The sequence below is a fragment of the Podarcis bocagei genome, assembly GCF_964188305.1.
Source record: "Podarcis bocagei genome assembly, chromosome: W".
NCBI classification, from domain to species: domain Eukaryota; kingdom Metazoa; phylum Chordata; class Lepidosauria; order Squamata; family Lacertidae; genus Podarcis; species Podarcis bocagei.
In genome coordinates, this window is record NC_138131.1 from 19,823,963 (window position 1) to 19,843,208 (window position 19,246).

Sequence of the window (19,246 nt, forward strand, 5' to 3'; positions counted from 1 at the left end):
ATTTCAGACCACAGTCCAATAAAATTGGAAATTAAAGGTTATGAAGAAAGATCATTTAGATGGAGAATTAACGATTACCTCTTGGGTGATCAAAAAATCATACAAGAGGCGCAAAAGAAGTTGATGGAATATTTTATGGACAATGCCAATAAGTCAGGTAAATGGCTCGCGTGGCAAATTAAGAAAAGAAAGGAACAAAACATAATCAACAAAATTATTGTGGATGGAGAAGAGATTGAGAACCCGAAAGGCATTAGAAAAGGATTCTTGGACTTTTATAATCATTTGTACAGCAACAGAGAAAAGAACAATTTGAAGAGAATAGAAAGATATTTAAAAGAAAAAAAGGTGCAAAAGATCCCGACAGAAAAGAAAGACAGACTGAATGCCCCAATTGAGAATGAGGAAATAATAGAGGTCATAAAAGAATTGAAAAAAGGAAAGGCTCCAGGACCAGATGGATTTACAGCCAGTTATTACAAAGAATTGAGGCACACCCTGACGGTACCACTGAAAGAAGTTATGAATAATATTTTGAAGGAAAAAGATATTCTGGAAACTTGGAAAGAAGCCTTCATCATACTTATTCCCAAGCAAGATTCTGATTTAACACACGATCTCATTGTTAAACACAGACTATAAGATTTTTGCTGGAATATTAGCAAAAAGATTAAAAAAGGTATTGAGAGAATTTATTCACGATGATCAAGCAGGGTTTCTTCCAGGCAGGCAGATGAAACATAATGTGAGAAATATAATAAATGTTTTGGAATATCTGTCTGCTAGGAATGAGAAACAAGCTATACTAATGTTTGTAGATGCGGAGAAGGCATTTGATAATACAGTGGTGCCTCGCAAGACGAAATTAATTCATTCCGCAAGTTTTTTCTTCTTGCGAGTTTTTCGTCTTGCGAAGCACCGTTTCCCATAGGAATGCATTGAAAATCAATTAATGCGTTCCTATGGAAACCGCTTTCAAGGCTGGCGGTGCGGAGAAGGGCTTTTCTCCCCACCGCAAGCCTTCAGGACAGATACGGGAACAGAGGGGAAGGGGCGCAGCGCTTCTCCTCTGTTCCCGGGGCTTGCGGTGGGAGGAGGGTTTTTCCTCCCCACCGCCAACATTCAGAACAGCATTCTGAATGTTGGCGGTGGGAAGGAAAACCCTCCTCCCACCGCAAGTCTTCAGGACAGCCACCCGAAGGCTGGCGCGGGGAGAAGGTCTCTCCGCCCCACCGCCAGCCTTCGGAGAGCCTTCCGAAGCCTGGCGGCGGGAGGAGGTCTCTCCGCCCCACCGCCAGGCTTCGGAGCAGCCTTCCGAAGGCTGGCGGTGGGGCGGAGAGACCTCCTCCCGCCGCCAGGCTTCGGAGCAGCCTTCTGAAGGCTGGCGGTGGGGCGGAGAGACCTCCTCCCGCCGCCAGGCTTCGGAGCATCCTTCCGAAGCCTGGCGGCGGGAGGAGGTTTCTCCACCCCACCGCCAGGCTTCAGAGCAGCCTTCCAAAGGCTGGCGGCGGGAGGAGGTCTCCACACCACCGCCAGCCTTCGGAGGAGGTCCGAGGACAGTGGGGAAGACGCGCTGCGCTTCCCCGCTGTCCCGGAGATTTCCCTATGGGCTTTCGTCTTGCGAAGGAAGCCCATAGGGAAATTCGTTTTGCGAAGCGCCTCCAAAACGGAAAACCCTTTCGTCTAGCGGGTTTTCCGTCTTGCGAGGCATTCGTCTTGCGAGGCACCACTGTATATCATGGGAATTTGTGTTAAAAAATTTAGAATTTATGGAAGTGGGGAACGATTTCTATAATGGAATAAGGGCGATTTATACAGAGCAAAGAGCTAAATTGATTGTGAATAATGTAATAACAGAAGAAGTGAAGATATGGAAGGGTATAAGACAGGGTTGTCCTCTCTCGCCACTGTTATTCATAATGGTTCTGGAAGTCCTCTTGAGTGCAATTAGACGAAATGAATTAATAAAAGGGGTGACAGTAGGTCAAAACGAATATAAAGTTAAAGCCTTTGCTGATGACCTGGTAATAACGATAGAAGATCCTTTAAAGAGTTTAAATGTGGAGATGGAATTTGGCAAGGTGGCCGGGTTTATATTAAATGTGGGAACCAGTTGACGGAAACCAGCCGTCATTTTGGGGTGCAAGGCAAAGAAAAAACACACACAAAGGCAAATGTCTCCATGGACGGAGGGCAAAAAAGCTCCTTCCTCTCTCTCCTCCGATTTTATTATCCTTTGTTCTCTCCAGCCGCATGGCAGCATTCCAATGTCTCACGTTACCTCATCCGGTCAAGCTTTAACCCACCCACAAACCATATAGGGTTACAGTGCCCAGAGGGGGGAACCTAACTCCTTATAGGGTCAATACATTCTAATACATTGTAAGCTCAGAGTGCTGGTCACCGAGGTCAGCAAGGCACCAGGTGGCACTACAAGCCTTTTCCATGACTTCCTGGCTCCCACATGCCCTCTTTCTTTATTTATTTAATCAGAGTCATATATGTCAGTACCAATACGGTTATATCGAGCGCGATAGGCGACTCTTGTGAGACCGGAAGCGGGCCGCGGACTGGAGAACCATGCAGTACATACAGAAATTAAAGAAGGAATACATTGTATACAGCAACACAAAATAATGCAAATAACTACTATAATGATCACTAAAATCAATAAATGTCGAAGCCAACTTCCATCCGGAAGCCAAGAATATAACCATGCCCATGGATCAACGGAAGGAGGGGGGGTAAACGGATTGTGGGCTACCATGGTTTCCATATGGTCGATTGTCGCAGATATGCTGACATTATTATCAGGAATAAACATGCAACAGTGAGAATGAACAAGCGCACAAACTCCTCCTTTTGAAGCTAAAATCACATTCAAAGTATAACGATTCTGTAAAACCACTTCTCTCATTGCAGACACCTCCTGGTTGAGTTCCTTCAAAGCTTTTATGGTATCATTGAATAATCCTTCAGTCCAATTTGCTAGCCGATGGAGGTCCCTATAGTTCATTGCTGCACCCACCGAGGGCAGCAAGGCCCGAGAGACCTGGGTACCGATATATTGATTTATGGGTGAATTTACCTCCCGACGATTTCGTAGTCTAAGAGAAGATGGTAACTTATCAACCTTATACAACAACGGAACCACGAGACCCAATGTACATGTGCCTGTGAGGTTTCGAGGAATGGCTTTGTATGCTTTTTCGCCACAAAGCAACCATAACTCTCTTTGGAGTAAATAGCTGATATTACTACTCTGTTGGGACCAATTAAAGGCTTCAGTAAATAAGGAACTGATATGAAATTGCTCATCTGTGGCATTTGCTAAGCCAGGGATAGAAGAATTCAGACTCCAATTTGCATGGTAGGTTTCTTTCCTAGTTTTTAGCCATGCACTGGTATCGCTTCTAAAGCACTGAGATTGGTCACTGTATGTTCCTGTAAGAGAACAAGAGCTATTAAACATGAATTTCAATGTATATTGACAGTTTGGATATATGCCCCATGATTCTTTCCCCTCTTTAATTTGAAAACAAATGGGGGCAGGCTCATGGAGGGTCAATTGTACTGGAGGCCAAAAAGTTTGCTTAGGGGATATAATATCAGTAAATTGAAAAGATCCATTGACAGGCACGCCATGAAGCATTATGCCTGAATGACTGGCAAAGGGCGGCATGTGCATACATAACCAACATTTAGAAGCATGCAATAAACTGGTAAACTTAATCATATCTTGTACAAAAATATTATTCCTCCATATCTTATGATAATTTTCTCCCCTAAAAGTCTTATTCAACAATGCTGTTCTTATAGTTCGAGAGTGGCTGAGCCGTGGATACTGCCAGCCAGAGTAGGATTCAGGCGACAGCTGCTTGCCAGCCGATAAGGTGAAATATGGTGGCTGCAACTGGATTGTGTCGTCTGCTTCTCATCCTTGTATAATGATGCAGCAAAAGATGGCAAGGCAAATGGTTAGGAAGGCACTTCTGTAGTTGAAGGGACTCGCCATGGCCGCACGCATCGAGCTGGAACCCACAAAGGCTTGTCCTCGACGTCCACTGCCGCGTACCCTCGTCCCCACGTGATCAGCGGAACAGGTCCATGCCACGCGGGATCAGGCAAGCGTCGGTACACCACCAAGGGGCGGGGGAGTGCCTCCTCCTTCCTAAAATGCAATTCCGCGGGAGTATGGGTCCTATTATGTGGATATAAAAGATGGTTAAGTACAAAAAGAACTTGGTGAACAGCCGAAGGGATATCTGCCGTTGGTATGCTTCGGCCGCCAAGCTGTTTAAGCAATAGTGTTTTGAACGTCAGGTGTGCTCTTTCCACTATAGCTTGACCTGTGGAGTTAAAGGGTATGCCATGAGTTAATTTCACATTCCACAACATACAAAATTCCGAAAATGTTTTAGAAATATATGCTGGACCATTATCAGTTTTGATACGCGCAGGTTTACCCATGACTGAGAAACAGCGGATAGTGTGCTGAATGACATGCCGAGCTGTTTCCCCCCTCATGGGCGTAGCCCATATGAATCCAGAGTGGGTGTCCACCGTGAGGTGAACCTTGGAGAGTGGAGCCAACACAGGTGTGTGTGTGACATCCATCTGCCAACACGCCAATGCAGACGTGCCCCTAGGATTGACAGCATCAAAAGGAATGGCCAGCTGAGATTTAGAACAAGAAGCACATTGGGAAACTATATCCCTTGCTTGGGCCAAAGGAATAGAAAAATGCTTTGCCAATGCTTTCGCAGGAAGGTGAAAGGTGTTATGACCTAGTATAGGGTCAGAAAAGAGAGAAAAGGTAGAAATGTCCCTCAGAGCCACATCTGCTCTTGCATTGCCCTCTGCTAAATACCCTGGGTGTGATGTGTGGGAGCGAAGATGTGCAACATAATAAGATAACTCTCTGTGCTGAAGTAAGGCCTGCAGGCCAAGAAACAAGGAAAACAAGTCAGAATCCAAGGAAGGAGTTATATAAGATATTGGTAAACTAGCAAAAAGGCGATATACATACTGAGTATCCACAATAAGATTGAAAGGTTGAGTAGGAAAGGATTGAAAGGCAAGAATCACAGCTGCTAGCTCAGCTCACTGGGCAGAAGACTGTGGAGGGGTATATAAACATTTCCATTTTCCTCCCTCCTCCCATGTCACCACCCCCCTACTTCTTGTTCTATCCATGAAGAGGGTTAGTGCAGAGGGGAGAGGTGTGAGAGACAAGGGGGTAGCCAAACATAGGTGACCTGTGTCAGAAATGTCAAACGGTCATCCTTTGGAGGGTTAAAAATGATGACACCTATAAAATCAGCTAAAGCAATTTGCACGTGAACGTCCTTTGATAACAATGTCTGATGTGGATTCAATTACTGAATAAATGTTCTTCGGTGGGGTATGTGGTAGATGTAACCATTCTATAATGCAGATAGTCTTCTTCTTGTTCCGCCTGAGCATATAAAATTCCTGTTGGCAACGATGTAGCAAATACGGCCAGGTGCAGCTCGTGTGCAGCACCTCTAGGTGGCGCATGTGGAAAGGTTTCAATGCTTCACCCACAAAATGTTGACAAAGTGTAGGGGAGTTCCGCATGCCTTGAGGACAATCCACTGATAACGTTGCGAATCGTGATATACTGGCAATGTAAAAGCAAACTGTTCCTTGTCTGCTGGAGCCAGTGGGATGAAGATGGTTCAATGTGGCCGAAAGTCAATTGTTCAGAGATAAGCTGTTCAGAAACAGGATGGTGCCATTGCTGCGGATTTTTCTTTTGGTGGAGGCCACCGTTCTACCCACACTGAGGTATCGGTGATCCTGGTTTGCCATGCTGGAAACGTTGTATCGGTGGCTACAGGCTGGTTTTCATTGAGCGCTGCTGCTAGCAGATGAATCTTGTGGGTGGCTGTATCACCAGACTGACAAATGCGAAGCATGGCTGCTGTGTCTGTGGCAGGATTGTGTATTATCGGTCTTAACGCAACCTTACAATCCTCTTTGGCATATTCAAAGGCCAATTGTTTGATAATTATTTGTTTGGCTTCAGGATTTTCAATTTGTCTACTCACTGCTGTAATCAGCCTGTCCATAAAGGAAGAATATGATTCTCTTGCCTCTTGCCTGATTGAACCCCACCTTGATTGAATACTGGTGGGTTCTGGGATTTTTCTCATTGCTTGTTGAGCAGCAAGAGCAGTATCCCTCAATAAAATCTGCAGCAGTGTGGCTTGTACTGAAGCCTGAGCAAAGGGCCCACGCCCCATCATAGCATCCATCACATCTGCGAGGGTAATATTAGGATTATTCCCTCTTGCTTGTTGCAGTAAGGCAGGAGCATAACCACGACAGGCGATTTCCCATTCATGAGCAAATAATACACCAGCTGATGGAGGTAAAACTGTACGTGCCAAAAGCTTGATGTCATCTGGAACCAACAGCTGGGCTAATGTGGCTTCCAAAAGAGCCTGTGTGAATGGTGCTTGCAGTCCATTTGTCCTGACTGACAATTGGAGCTCTTTCAAGATTTTAAAGTCAAAAGGTTGGTGCTGGGCTTGAGTTCCTGCTGGAGCACCAGCAGGGGGCACAATAACAGGGAATGCCATGGTATCCTGAGATAAGGAACAGGCAAGGGCTGCACGTTGAAAGGGGGTAGCTGGTTCTGCTGCTGAAAGAGCAGGGTCATTTCCAGCCAGACCACGATATTTTTGCAGGATTGGGTCCTCTAGTGAGGAACTATAATCTGGAGGCTTGGGTTCTGGAGCTGCTGGCAGGGCAAGGATTGGAACAAACTCTAACACAGCAGACTGGATTAAAGAAGCTGGAGGTTGTGATGGCAATGCAGCCAGGGAGATATTTTTTGGTGATAAAGAGCCCATAGCGTAATGAACCTTGCACCATGCATTTAAAATCCGAGTACTGATGCTGGGGAGCTCATGAAAATGTTCACCAATCTTGTCCCAAAGTTTCAGTTCCCAAGTCCCATTTGCAATTACACCCAAGTCCCAGGGAGAATGTTCATCAATGGCCAGAATGAGCTGTATCAAATCACCCTCGGGAACTTCCAGTTTGTTGGAGGAGAGGAGAAATTTTAAGTCTTTTAAAAATTTCTGTTGGGGAGTAGTCAAAGAGCTGCCCATTTTTCAAAAATCAATATAATAGAAGGGATCGAACTCACCGGGATCTTTTTTAAAGATGTAGAGCGCTTTGCAATCCTTGCCGGACGTAGTGAGTCGATGATAACCACTGCTTGGATCAAAAATCCTCTCAGTTTCTTTTAAAATCCTCTTAGTCTGCCTCAGACTGTTTGCTTCCAGTTGCTTCTTTTTTCCCTTTTAAAAACCTCAGCCGTATCCTTTTATTCTGCCTCAGAGAGGGCACCACTTGTGGGAACCAGTTGACGGAAACCAGCCGTCATTTTGGGGTGCAAGGCAAAGAAAAAACACACACAAAGGCAAATGTCTCCATGGACGGAGGGCAAAAAAGCTCCTTCCTCTCTCTCCTCCGATTTTATTATCCTTTGTTCTCTCCAGCCGCATGGCTGCATTCCAATGTCTCACGTTACCTCATCCGGTCAAGCTTTAACCCACCCACAAACCATATAGGGTTACAGTGCCCAGAGGGGGGAACCTAACTCCTTATAGGGTCAATACATTCTAATACATTGTAAGCTCAGAGTGCTGGTCACCGAGGTCAGCAAGGCACCAGGTGGCACTACAAGCCTTTTCCATGACTTCCTGGCTCCCACAATTAAATAAGAAAAAAACCAAAGTAATGATTAAGAATATGGACCAAAGTGCAATAGAAGTAATGCAACGAGAATCAGGGATTGAAGTGGCGAAGAAGGTAAAATATCTGGGAATATGGTTAACTCCAAGAAATATTGATTTATTTCAAAACAACTATATACCGGTGTGGAACAGAATCAAAAAAGTTTTGTAAGTTTGGGGAAGGATGAAACTTTCTTTTTGGGGTAGAATCTCAACGATCAAAATGAGTGTGCTTCCAAAGATGTTATTTTTGTTCCAAATGATTCCTATAATTAGGGGGACAACGACTTTCAAAGAGTGGCAAATTCAAGATATATCTGGCAGGGCAAAAAGCCAAGAATACAATGTAAGTTATTGACAGATGCAAAGGAAAGAGGAGGCTTTGCGCTGCCAGATTTGAAATTATATTATGAAGCGTCTTGTCTCTGCTGGTTAAGGGAATGGATAAAATTAAAAAACAATAAACTGTTAGAGTTAGAAGGATTTGATAATAGATTTGGGTGGCACGTGTATTTGTGGTTGGAGAAGAAGAAAAGTCACAAGGGTTTTGAGAATCACATTTTCAGGAGCTCCATAATAGAAATATGGGATAGGTATAAAAATATATTAGAACCCAAAGTTCCACACTGGTTGTCTCCATTAGAGGTTATGAGTGTAAAGAAAATCAATATGAGAGGGAATTGGATCACTTACGGAGAGCTAATAATTAAAGAAGGGGGGAAATGGAAAATGAAGCCATATGAACAAGTAAAAGAACATGTGTTTGATTGGTTGCATTATTTTCAGGTAAATGAAATGTTTAAAAAGGATTTAAAAGAGTGGATATACGGAAAAAGAATCGAAATTTCAAATAAAGATGATAAACAATGATTATAAGATATTGTCAAAAATGTATAAAATGTTGTTGGATTGGCAAACGATGGACGAGGAGGTAAAGTCGGTTATGATACATTGGGCCAGAGACTTTGGTTATAATATACAATTGGCTGACTGGGAAAAATATTATGAAAATGGTATATAGATGGTACATAACACCGGTTAAGTTAGCAAAAATGTTCAAAACATGTAATAAGTGTTGGAAATGTAAAGAAAAAGAAGGATCTTTTTTCCATATGTGGTGGGAATGTAAGAAGGTAAAGGGTTTCTGGGAAATGATATATAATGAGTTGAAGAAGATGCTTAAATACACATTTGTAAGGAAACCAGAAGCCTTTTTGTTAGGAATAACTGGAAGAGAGATAAATAGAAAGGATTACAAACTTTTCCAATACGCAGTAACAGCGGCAAGAATATTAATGGCCCAAAAATGGAAACAAGAGGAGCTACCGACCCTTGAAGAGTGGAGAATGAAACTTATGGACTATGCAGAACTGGATAAACTGACTGGGAAGATTAGATATCAATGGGATCACAAGTTCATCGAGGACTCGGGAAAGTTTACAGATTATCGGAAAAGCATATGTGACGAACAGACAACGCTAGTGGGATTTAAAGAGGCTTTGTGAAAGTTAAAGATGTATTGTAAAAAAGAAATAGAACTGAAAGGATAATATTAAATGGCAATATAAATTTAGAGAATGCATAAAAATAGAAAATATGGATTGGTGGAAAAGCTTGTGGAAGTCCAAAAAGTTGAAATTTGTGAATACTGTTTGGGATGGCGAATTTGTAAATAGGAAAATTTAATAAAAATTATTATTATTATTTAAAAAAAGAACAATTTCAGGTTAAGAACAGACCTCCGGAACGAATTAAGTACTTAACCCAAGCTACCACTGTATAATATTTTTTTAGTTTTCACAAAAAACCAAATCATTAAATTAAATAATATTTTTTTAAAAAACAACTGTATACACAATCAATGTTAATCCCACATTATGGGATTATTTGACTTGCCTCCCCTGGTTCCTTTGTATTATCATCATTCATTATCATCACTGGAGAGCCAGTGTGGTGTAGTGGTTAAGAGCGGTAGACTCATAATCTGGGGAACCGGGTTCGCGTCTCCACTCCTCCACATGCAGCTGCTGGGTGACCTTGGGCCAGTCACACTTCTCTGACGTCTCTCAGCCCCACTCACCTCACAGAGTGTTTGTTGTGGGGAAGGAAGGGAAAGGAGAATGTTAGCCGCTTTGAGATTCCTTAAAGGGAGTGAAAGGCGGGATATCAAATCCAAACTCTTCTTCTTCTTCAATAAAATCATCATCACTAATTTAAGGTTATCAGATTTTTTTTCAATGAGTCCGGGGATACTTTTCAACTTAAATGGATTTTGTATGGGGACTGATTTGTAAATCCGGGGACTGTCCTTACTCCAGAGGAGGGCAACCAAAATGGTCAAAGGCCTGGAAACGATGCCTTATGAGGAACGGCTAAGGGAGCTGGGCATGTTTAGCCTGGAGAAGAGGAGGTTAAGGGGTGATATGATAGCCATGTTCAAATATAGAAAAGTATGTCACATAGAGGAGGGAGAAAGGTTGTTTTCTGCTGCTCCAGAGAAGCGGACACGGAGCAATGGATCCAAACTACAAGAAAGAAGATTCCACCTAAACATTAGGAAGAACTTCCTGACAGTAGGGACTTCCGGGACGCCGCGGCCACGGAAAGGAGCGCGAGGCAACCCTCCGGGGGAGTCTCGATCAGCACGGGTCTAAATAGGGGTCACGAAGGCTCCGTGAACCCCAAAACCACAGGAGGATTATCCTGGGGGACAATGCACCCAGCGACGCTGCTTGTGCTCGCCCTGTTGCCGGCGTTTAACAGGGCTGGAGCCGCAGCGTGAGGGAAGCACCAGACTCCGTGCTGTGAAGCCTCAAGCTCCGAGGGAAAGCGGCGGATCTCCAACAGCAGCGGAAAAGCTGGGAAACAGTTTAAAAACCCTGCATGGGATGCAGAGGAGACAAAAGGAAAATATTGAAGAAGGATTTAACTAAAATGAAAGGAATTTTGATATAAGAACCCAGCGGAGACGAAACATATGGTGAAAGGAGGAGGAATCCACCACTGGCGGTAAGGGAGAAAACGGAGTATAACGAAAGGCTGGGAGAGAAGAAGTAAGAGTTAAAAACTAGCCGCTAAGTGAGAGAAAAGATTAACCTCGGTTACAAAGTACAAAACAAAAGTGCAAGGTATAAAGAGTTGGAGGCAAGGTATAACGAAAGTCTTTTACAGTGGGGCTCTTTAAGAAATCAGAGAGGAAGGAAAAGAAGAGTTTCTGGTTCATCTGGAAGACGCTATAATTGACGGGTTTTGAACAAACGGGTTTTCCACCTCCAGACCCCTTGAGTGTGGTGTCGGAAAAGGGGAAGGAGGGAAGTGGAGGTTGGGACTGTATGCCCTGCTAGTTTGCAGTGTGGACTAAGCGGCTGAGATAAAGTGTGGACTAAACGGCGGAGATAAAGCTTGGGCAACTTTGAGTCGTGTTGGAGGAAGTCATTAAAGGAGACTTGGTCTCTGACACCCAACACCTGGTTCTGCTTTGCCTGTAGATTCATATGGATTTAAAGGAATAGACGATAATGTGGCAATAAGAGTCAGCAGCCCTGAATATAAAGAATACTTATTAGCTGCGCTTACACGCCTCCGTCCAGAAGAAACTCTGTGTGCCCTGCTAATTCGCAGTGTGGACTAGGTGGCTGAGACAAAGTTTCGGCAACCACGTGTCGTGTTGGAGGAAGGCATTACAGGTGATTTGGTTTTGGTTCCTGATATTCAACACCTGGCTGTGCCTAGCCTGCATACTTATTTGGATTTAAAGGGACATATGATAATGTGGGAATAAGAAACGTTAGTAATCAGTTTGGATTATAAAGAACACTTCTCGACTGCTCTTCCACGCCTCTATATAGGAAAAATTTTGTGGCTTTAGTCGCTTAATATATATACCCTCAAGAATATAAGGACATAAAAGTGTGTACAAACTTAGGTGCTTTAAGACTGTGTTAATACTTTAAGGTGCTTAGGTGCTTTAAGGCTGGGTTAATACTTGGTTCCTTACCCCTGCGACACCTTGACAGAGACTAAAGGAGGAAATAACACCAAGACCTTAAAATGACAAACGGTTCAAAGAAGGGGGTGGCAACGCCAGCAGAAAGGAGACCATCGAGACAAGAAGAAGGCAAGGAGACAAAAGAAATTAAAGATTACAGCAGCTTGATGGCGGAAATAAGAAAGGAATTTAAAAACAATGAACAATATATTGAAAGGAAATTTTTTGAAATGCAAAATACTTTGGATAAGAAATTGGAGGGAGTGGTGGGGGAATTGACAGGGAAGGTTAAAGACCTATCGGTGAGAGCAAAGGTTCTTGAGGATTCAGTGAAAAGGGCGCAAAAAGACACGAAAGACAATAAGAGGGAGGTGGACAGGATTAGAGGTGAAATCAAAGAGATAGAAAAGGTACAGGAAGAGTTGCTGGATAATATGGCTATGACACAGATGAGACAAAATCAATGTAATTTGAAATTCCGAGGTATACCAGAGAATCTAAATGAGAATATAAGAACCAAGGTGATAAAAGAACTAGCAACTTGGTTAGATAAGAAAGAGGACGAGATAAGCTACCAGTTAGTAAATATTTTCCGAATAAGGTCAAAATCGATCAAAGTTAAAAAGAAAAAACTGCCAGGAGACGTAATCGTTATGTTCAATTCGCTAGAGATAAGAAATGATATATTGAAACAGAACCACACCAAAAGGTTGTTTATTGAAGGAATCCCAATTATTATCTTTAAAGAAATCCCTTCAAGATTTCTTCGAAGGAGAGACCCATATAAAAAAATGACAAGTCAATTGAAGAAAAACGGGATCTTGTACAGATGGGAGTTCCCGGAAGGCATTTCGTTTTATTTTAAGGAAAAAAGGTTTAAATTGTCTTCCACGTTAGAACTCCAGAAATTTGTAAGGAGATACGAGAAGGACTTTGGAAAGTTGGAGGGAGAGGAGGAAAGGGGGGAACAGCTGAGAGACGAAGAGGAAGAAGGGTGTGAGGAAGAGGAAAGAGAGGAGAATTCAGTAGAAGAAAGCGAGGAAGAACAAAGGGAAGACAAGGAACAGTAGTTCCTACTTAGACTAGAGACCAGTTAGTGTAACATAACAGATGGCTCTAAAAGCACTAAGCTGGAATGTGAATGGGTTGAATAACAAAAATAAAAGGAATCAGATTACGCATGTATTATTGAAAAAGAACTGGGATTTAATCTGCTTACAAGAGACGCATGTAATAAACAAACATAAAAGGGTATTAAGTAATAAGAGATTAGGATTGGATTTTGTGACCGCGGACAAGGTCAAAAAAAGAGGGGTAATACTATACATTAAGGAAAAATTCAATCCACAATTATTGTACAAAGATGAACAAGGGAGAGTGGTTGTAATTCAGATGGTGTTCCAGGGGGAAAAAATAATTGTGGTTGGAATATATGCACCAAATGATAAAAAATCTGCTTTCTTCTTTGAATTAGGTAATATACTGATGGAATGGATGGATCAAAAAATGATATTGATGGGTGACTTTAATGGAGTGGTGTCCCCAAATTTAGATAAACTAACAAAAAGACAGGAGATGAAAGATGGCAAGCTACCCCGATCTTTTTTTGACATGGTAAATAACCTGGGCTTAATTGATGCATGGAGACTTAAGAACCCCGCTATGAAACAATTCACTTTTTTTTCAAACCCAAACCAAAGCTGGGGGAGAATAGACAGTATTTGGATTTCGAATGAACTGGTACCGAATTTAACTAAATCTGAAATCCAACCACGAGTTATATCCGACCACAACGCGGTTACTATTGAACTAAAAAGCAAAGATGTTAAAGTAGGTAGATGGAGAATGAATGAATTCTTATTTAATGATCAAAACATCGTAAATAAGGCCATAGAAACAATTGAAGAATACTTTAAGTGGAATTTAAATGGAGAAACCCCAATAGAGACTGTGTGGGATGCAGGAAAGGCGGTTATGAGGGGATTCTTGATTCAGAAAAACAGTCAATTAAGAAAAGAAAAAGAGACAAAGAAAGAAGAGACTTTACTACAGATTATGGAAAATGAAAGAAAACTGACTATTAACCCTAACGATGAGACTACAAAACAGAATCTAAAAATTTTACAAGCCAAATTCTCCACAATAATAAACCAAGAGATAGAGTGGAAAATTAAATTATTGAATCAAAAGAGCTTTGAATCCGCAAATAAGATAGGGAAGTATTTAGCCTGGCAAATAAGAGAAAGGAAGAAACAAAATACGATTAGTAAAATAAGAGAAGGAGAAAGAATTGTGGAAGAACCTAAGGAAATAAAAAAGATATTTCAAAAATTCTACAAGGATTTATATAAAAGAGGAAACGAAAAAGAACAAGAAATAGACCAATACTTACAAAAATACCACCTAAAGCAAATCCCAAAAGAGGAAAAAGAGATATTAGATCAGAAAATCAGCCAAGAAGAGATAAAGAAGGCAATAAAAAAGATGAAAGCGGGGAAAGCGCCGGGGCCGGACGGCCTTTCGGCCAAATATTATAAAACGTTAAGTAATCAATTATCCCCAGTGCTAGGCGAGGTGATGAATAACATATTGAGGGAAGGAAAGTTGCCAAACACCTGGAAGGAAGCATATATTACATTGATTCCTAAAAAAGATGTAGATAATTTGGAAGTGAAGAATTACAGGCCAATTTCATTATTAAATAATGATTATAAATTATTCGCAGACATAATGGCGGAAAGATTAAAAAAGGTTTTGATTAATAAAATACATAAAGATCAAACAGGCTTCCTTCCAGGGAGACAACTACGGGATAATGTAAGAAACTTGATAGATATTATTGAATACTTGGATATGAAAATAGACAGACAGGCCGCTCTGGTTTTCATAGATGCCGAAAAGGCATTTGACAATATCTCGTGGGATTTCCTAAGGAAAAGTCTAGAAATGATGGGGATAGGGGAAAATTTTAGAAGAGGAATAGAAACAATATATAAGGAGCAGAAAGCAAAATTGGTAATAAATAACACCACTACGGAATATCTGAACATTTACAAAGGAACCAGACAAGGTTGCCCCCTATCCCCTTTATTATTTATAATAGTACTGGAAATTCTCAATGAGAGACTGAGGGAGGCAACAGAAGTGAAAGGAATCAAGGTGGGAAAAAGGGAATTTAAAATTAAAGCATTTGCGGATGATATCGTACTGACCCTAGAAGATCCAAAGGAGAGTGTTAAAGAAGCCTTACAAAAAATAGAGGAATTCGGGGGTGTGGCAGGACTCAAAGTAAATAAGACCAAAACTAAAATGCTGGTTAAAAATCTAAATAAGGAAGAGACGACAGAACTAGAACGAAAGGTGGAAATTATGGCGGTTAAAAAAGTGAAATATCTTGGAGTGTGGATTACGGCCAAAAACTTAAATTTATATAAGGACAATTATGAGGTCACCTGGAGGAATATAAAGAAAGATATGGAAATTTGGGGGAGGATGAAACTTTCCTTTTTGGGGAGGATAGCTGTGGTCAAAATGAGCATCTTGCCTAGAATGCTGTTCTTATTTCAAACTATACCAGTACTTAAAGGTCTAAAACAATGTAAAGAATGGCAGAAAGCCCTGGCGAGATACATCTGGCAGGGAAAAAGACCACGGATAAAAATGAAAATATTGATCGACAAAAAGGAAAGAGGGGGTTTTTCACTACCAGATCTGAGTATTTACTATGAAGCAGCATGTCTACTTTGGGTAAAGGATTGGATAAAATTGGAGAATAGAGATTTGCTGGACCTGGAAGGTTTTAACAACCGGTTCGGGTGGCATGCATACCTCTGGTATGGGAAGGTGAAGGTCCATAGGGGCTTCCTAAACCATATCTTTAGGGGACCGTTATACAAGGTTTGGGAGAGAAATAAAAACCTCCTTGAAAGAAAGACACCCTGGTGGATCTCACCAATAGAGGTATCAACAATTAAGAAGACAAATATGGAAGGGGAAAATGCCACATACGAAGATTTGGTAAGAAAAACAGAACAAGGGCTCAAAATTAAACCCTATGAAGAGATAAAACATTTATTTACTAGTTGGCTACAATATCATGAGGTGAATGATATGCTGAAGGAGGACAAGAGAAAAACAGGTTTTGATGACAAAAAATCAAGATTTAACATAGAGATAGTAGAAGGAAAGAATAAAACATTATCTAAAATATACGATATGCTGTTGGAATGGTACACAGGGGATGAGGAGGTGAAAGAGGCAACGATTAAATGGGCAATTGACTTTGGCTATAATATAGATTATGAGAGGTGGCGGGAATTGTGGAACAGTAATATTAAGTTTACGGCTTGTACAGTGTTGAGAGAGAATGTCTGGAAGATGATATATAGATGGTATCTCACACCGGCGAAGCTGGCCAAAATGTATAGATTAAAGAATAAGACATGCTGGAAATGTGGCGAAGTGGGGGGAGACCTGTATCATATGTGGTGGTTATGCAGCAAGGTGAAGGCCTTTTGGGAATCAATTTATAATGAGCTTAAAAAAATATTAAAATATACCTTTCCCAAGAGACCTGAGGCCTTTCTGTTGGGTATAATGGGCAAAGAAATAAAAAGCGAGGACAAATTAATATTCCTCTACGCCACCACAGCCGCAAGAATTCTGCTGGCACAAAATTGGAAGTCGGAGGCTATACCTGGCATAAGCGATTGGCAGATTAAAATGGTAAATTACGCCGAGCTGGATAGACTAACAGGCAGGTTACGTGACCAAGATGAACAGAAATTCAAGAAAAATTGGAGTAAATTTTGGAATTATATTGGAACAGATTTATAAGATGATCTGGCGGGGAGAGAAAAACTCTATCAGCGACAATCTTAAGATTAAAAATAAATACGCAACCATGGAATTTATTAGAAACCTACCAAAAGGGTGGAGGGAAGTCAAAGATCTGACAGACTACAAAGCAGTTTCTATCTTTATGAATTTTTATGTTTAATTTCTGTGTGTATAAAATGGGAAATGGGAACAACAACTTATGTAATGGTTAATTTGCTTGATATGTAAACTTGTTTGTTTATTTATCTTTTTTGTTTTTTACTAAATACGAATAAAAATTTAATGCAAAAAAAAAAAAAAAAAGGAAGAACTTCCTGACAGTAAGAGCTGTTCGACAGTGGAATTTGCTGCCAAGGAGTGTGGTGGAGTCTCCTACTTTGGAGGTCTTTAAGCAGAGGCTTGACAACCATATGTCAGGAGTGCTCTGATGGTGTTTCCTGCTTGGCAGGGGGTTGGACTCGATGGCCCTTGTGGTCTATTCCAGCTGTATGATTCTATGATTCTACTTTAAATTTAACCATTACAGGTGGGTTTTTTTAAAAAAATTAATCCTGCTAATGTATTAACCTGTGTGCACTGCTTTTGTCAATATGCAATAAACGTTTCCCATTCTTTTTTATATTAAAACTGGAGGCATTTTTTCAGCTGCAATGGGCCTCCGGTGTCCTGTTAGTACCATTAGTTGGTACCATTTCTCGTACAGTTGATATTCCTTGCATAGATAGATTAGATAGATGATAGATAGTTAGATTAGATTAGATTAGATTAGATTAGATTAGATTAGATTAGATAGATAGATTAGGTAGGTAGATTAGATAGATACATATATAAGAAAGGTTGGTAGATGGATAGATAGATTAGTTAGATTGATTGATTGATTGAGTAGGTAGATAGATTCAGGCATGGCCAAACCTGGCCCTCCAGCTGTTTTGGGACTACAACTCACATTGTCCCTGACCACTGGTCCTGTTAGGTAGGGATGATGGGGGTTGGAGGGCCAAGTTGGGCCACACCTGGATTAGATGGTAGGTAGGTAGATAGATTTGATAGATAGGGTAGGTAGATAGATAGATAGATAGATAGGTAGGCAAGTAGATAGATAATAAGATAAAGTCGGTAGATTGATAAGGTAGGAAGGTAGGTAGGAGGCAGCCTAGGTCAAAGTTGACCCACTTATTTAAAAGTAACCATGCTGTTATACAGTGGTACCTCTGGATGCGAACGGGATCCGTTCCGGGGCCCCGTTCGCATCCTGAAGCGAACATGCTCGGGTCACAATTTGCTGCTTCCGTAGATGCGTGTGGCATCATTTTGAGTGTCTGCACGTGCGCAAGCTGCAGAACCCGGAAGTAACGCGCTCTGTTACTTCTAGGTCGCCACGGAGCACAACCCGAAAATGCTTAACCCGCAGCTACTTCAACCTGAGGTATGACTGTATTAGTAACAAAAATCTATTATCTTAAATATTTTCAGGCGGTGACCCTGGACCCCAACTTCCTGGATGCTTACATTAATCTGGGGAACGTCTTGAAGGAGGCGCGTATATTTGACAGGTAAGCAAATAGGCATAGAGCTTATATTCTCTTTTTTATATAAATGTTTTTTATTGGTTTTGCGTATAATCACATTACGTCTTATATTCTCAGTTTAGTGGTTGCACCCATACCCAAACTAACTCCCATTGTTGCCTAGAGGGTTGATTTTATTTAAAGCAAATTGATTTAAATCCCAAATCCATAAGACTTGATTTAAATCCCCCTTTTACCGGAAGGTTCAGCCTTGCTGGCATCCTCTTAATATTGACAATCGGAGGCAGGTTTCCTTTTTGGAATCCTAACTTCAGAGTCTTTTCTACAGTTATATCAAAATGATTTGGTTCTGCTATATACAGCCCGATTGTGACGAAATGATGGTGAGTTTTAATAAGTGAACACTTTTTATTTGAACAACTTTTCTGCTGTACTTGATTGGAAGGAGAAAAGAAACATTTCCTTCATAACAATTTAAGCAATTTATTTCACTAAAACAGTAACATGGTAGCATATGTATCCATGTTGCTTAACTGATGTGCTGAAACATTTTTTCCCCAAGAAAAACTTGGACTGAGTTTTCGCACACATGAAAAACTTAAAACAAATAATTCTTCCCCGAATTATTTATTTATTTATTTATTTCTACCCCGCTCTCACTGGCCAGGGCCGGGCTCAGGGCGGCTAACACCAAATATAAATTACAATAAAATAGAATAGAAAAAAACCCCAGTTAATTAAAATACAGCTTAAAATGCAGCCTCATCAAGACTACAAAGGGAGGAAACATCAGCTATTCACCCAAGCCAGCTATCCATGCTGGTGCTACATGGGCCAGCAAAAAAAGCCACGGGAAAATTTATATACCAAATCCCATATAGGGTGTCAGAGTGAGTCTAAGCATAGAGCGAGTTAAAATAATCAAGCCTGGAGGTGACTATCGCATGGATCACTGGCCAGATCAGGGTGAGAAAGGTAAGGAACCAATTCCTTAATACGGCGGAGGTGGAAAAATGCCACCTTTGCTGTGGCTGCAACCTGTGCCTCCATGGAAAGAGAGGCATCGAAGGTTACACCCAAGCTCTTGACAGAAGGCTCTGGCACTAATTGCGCCCCCA

General features: G+C 41.3%; 1 long non-coding RNA gene and 1 pseudogene across 2 annotated transcripts in view; one reads left to right on the top strand and one right to left on the bottom strand.

The window, feature by feature from the left end:
- LOC308577863 overlaps positions 1–19,246 on the bottom strand; it is a 494,647-nt gene that overhangs the window by 154,801 nt on the left and 320,600 nt on the right. The window lies entirely within an intron of this gene.
- LOC308578053 overlaps positions 1–19,246 on the top strand; it is a 51,527-nt pseudogene that overhangs the window by 1,384 nt on the left and 30,897 nt on the right. Inside the window, exon 2 of the transcript XR_014013529.1 lies at positions 18,073–18,152. The product of XR_014013529.1 is annotated as an uncharacterized misc_RNA (transcript). The remainder of the gene's footprint in view (positions 1–18,072; positions 18,153–19,246) is intronic.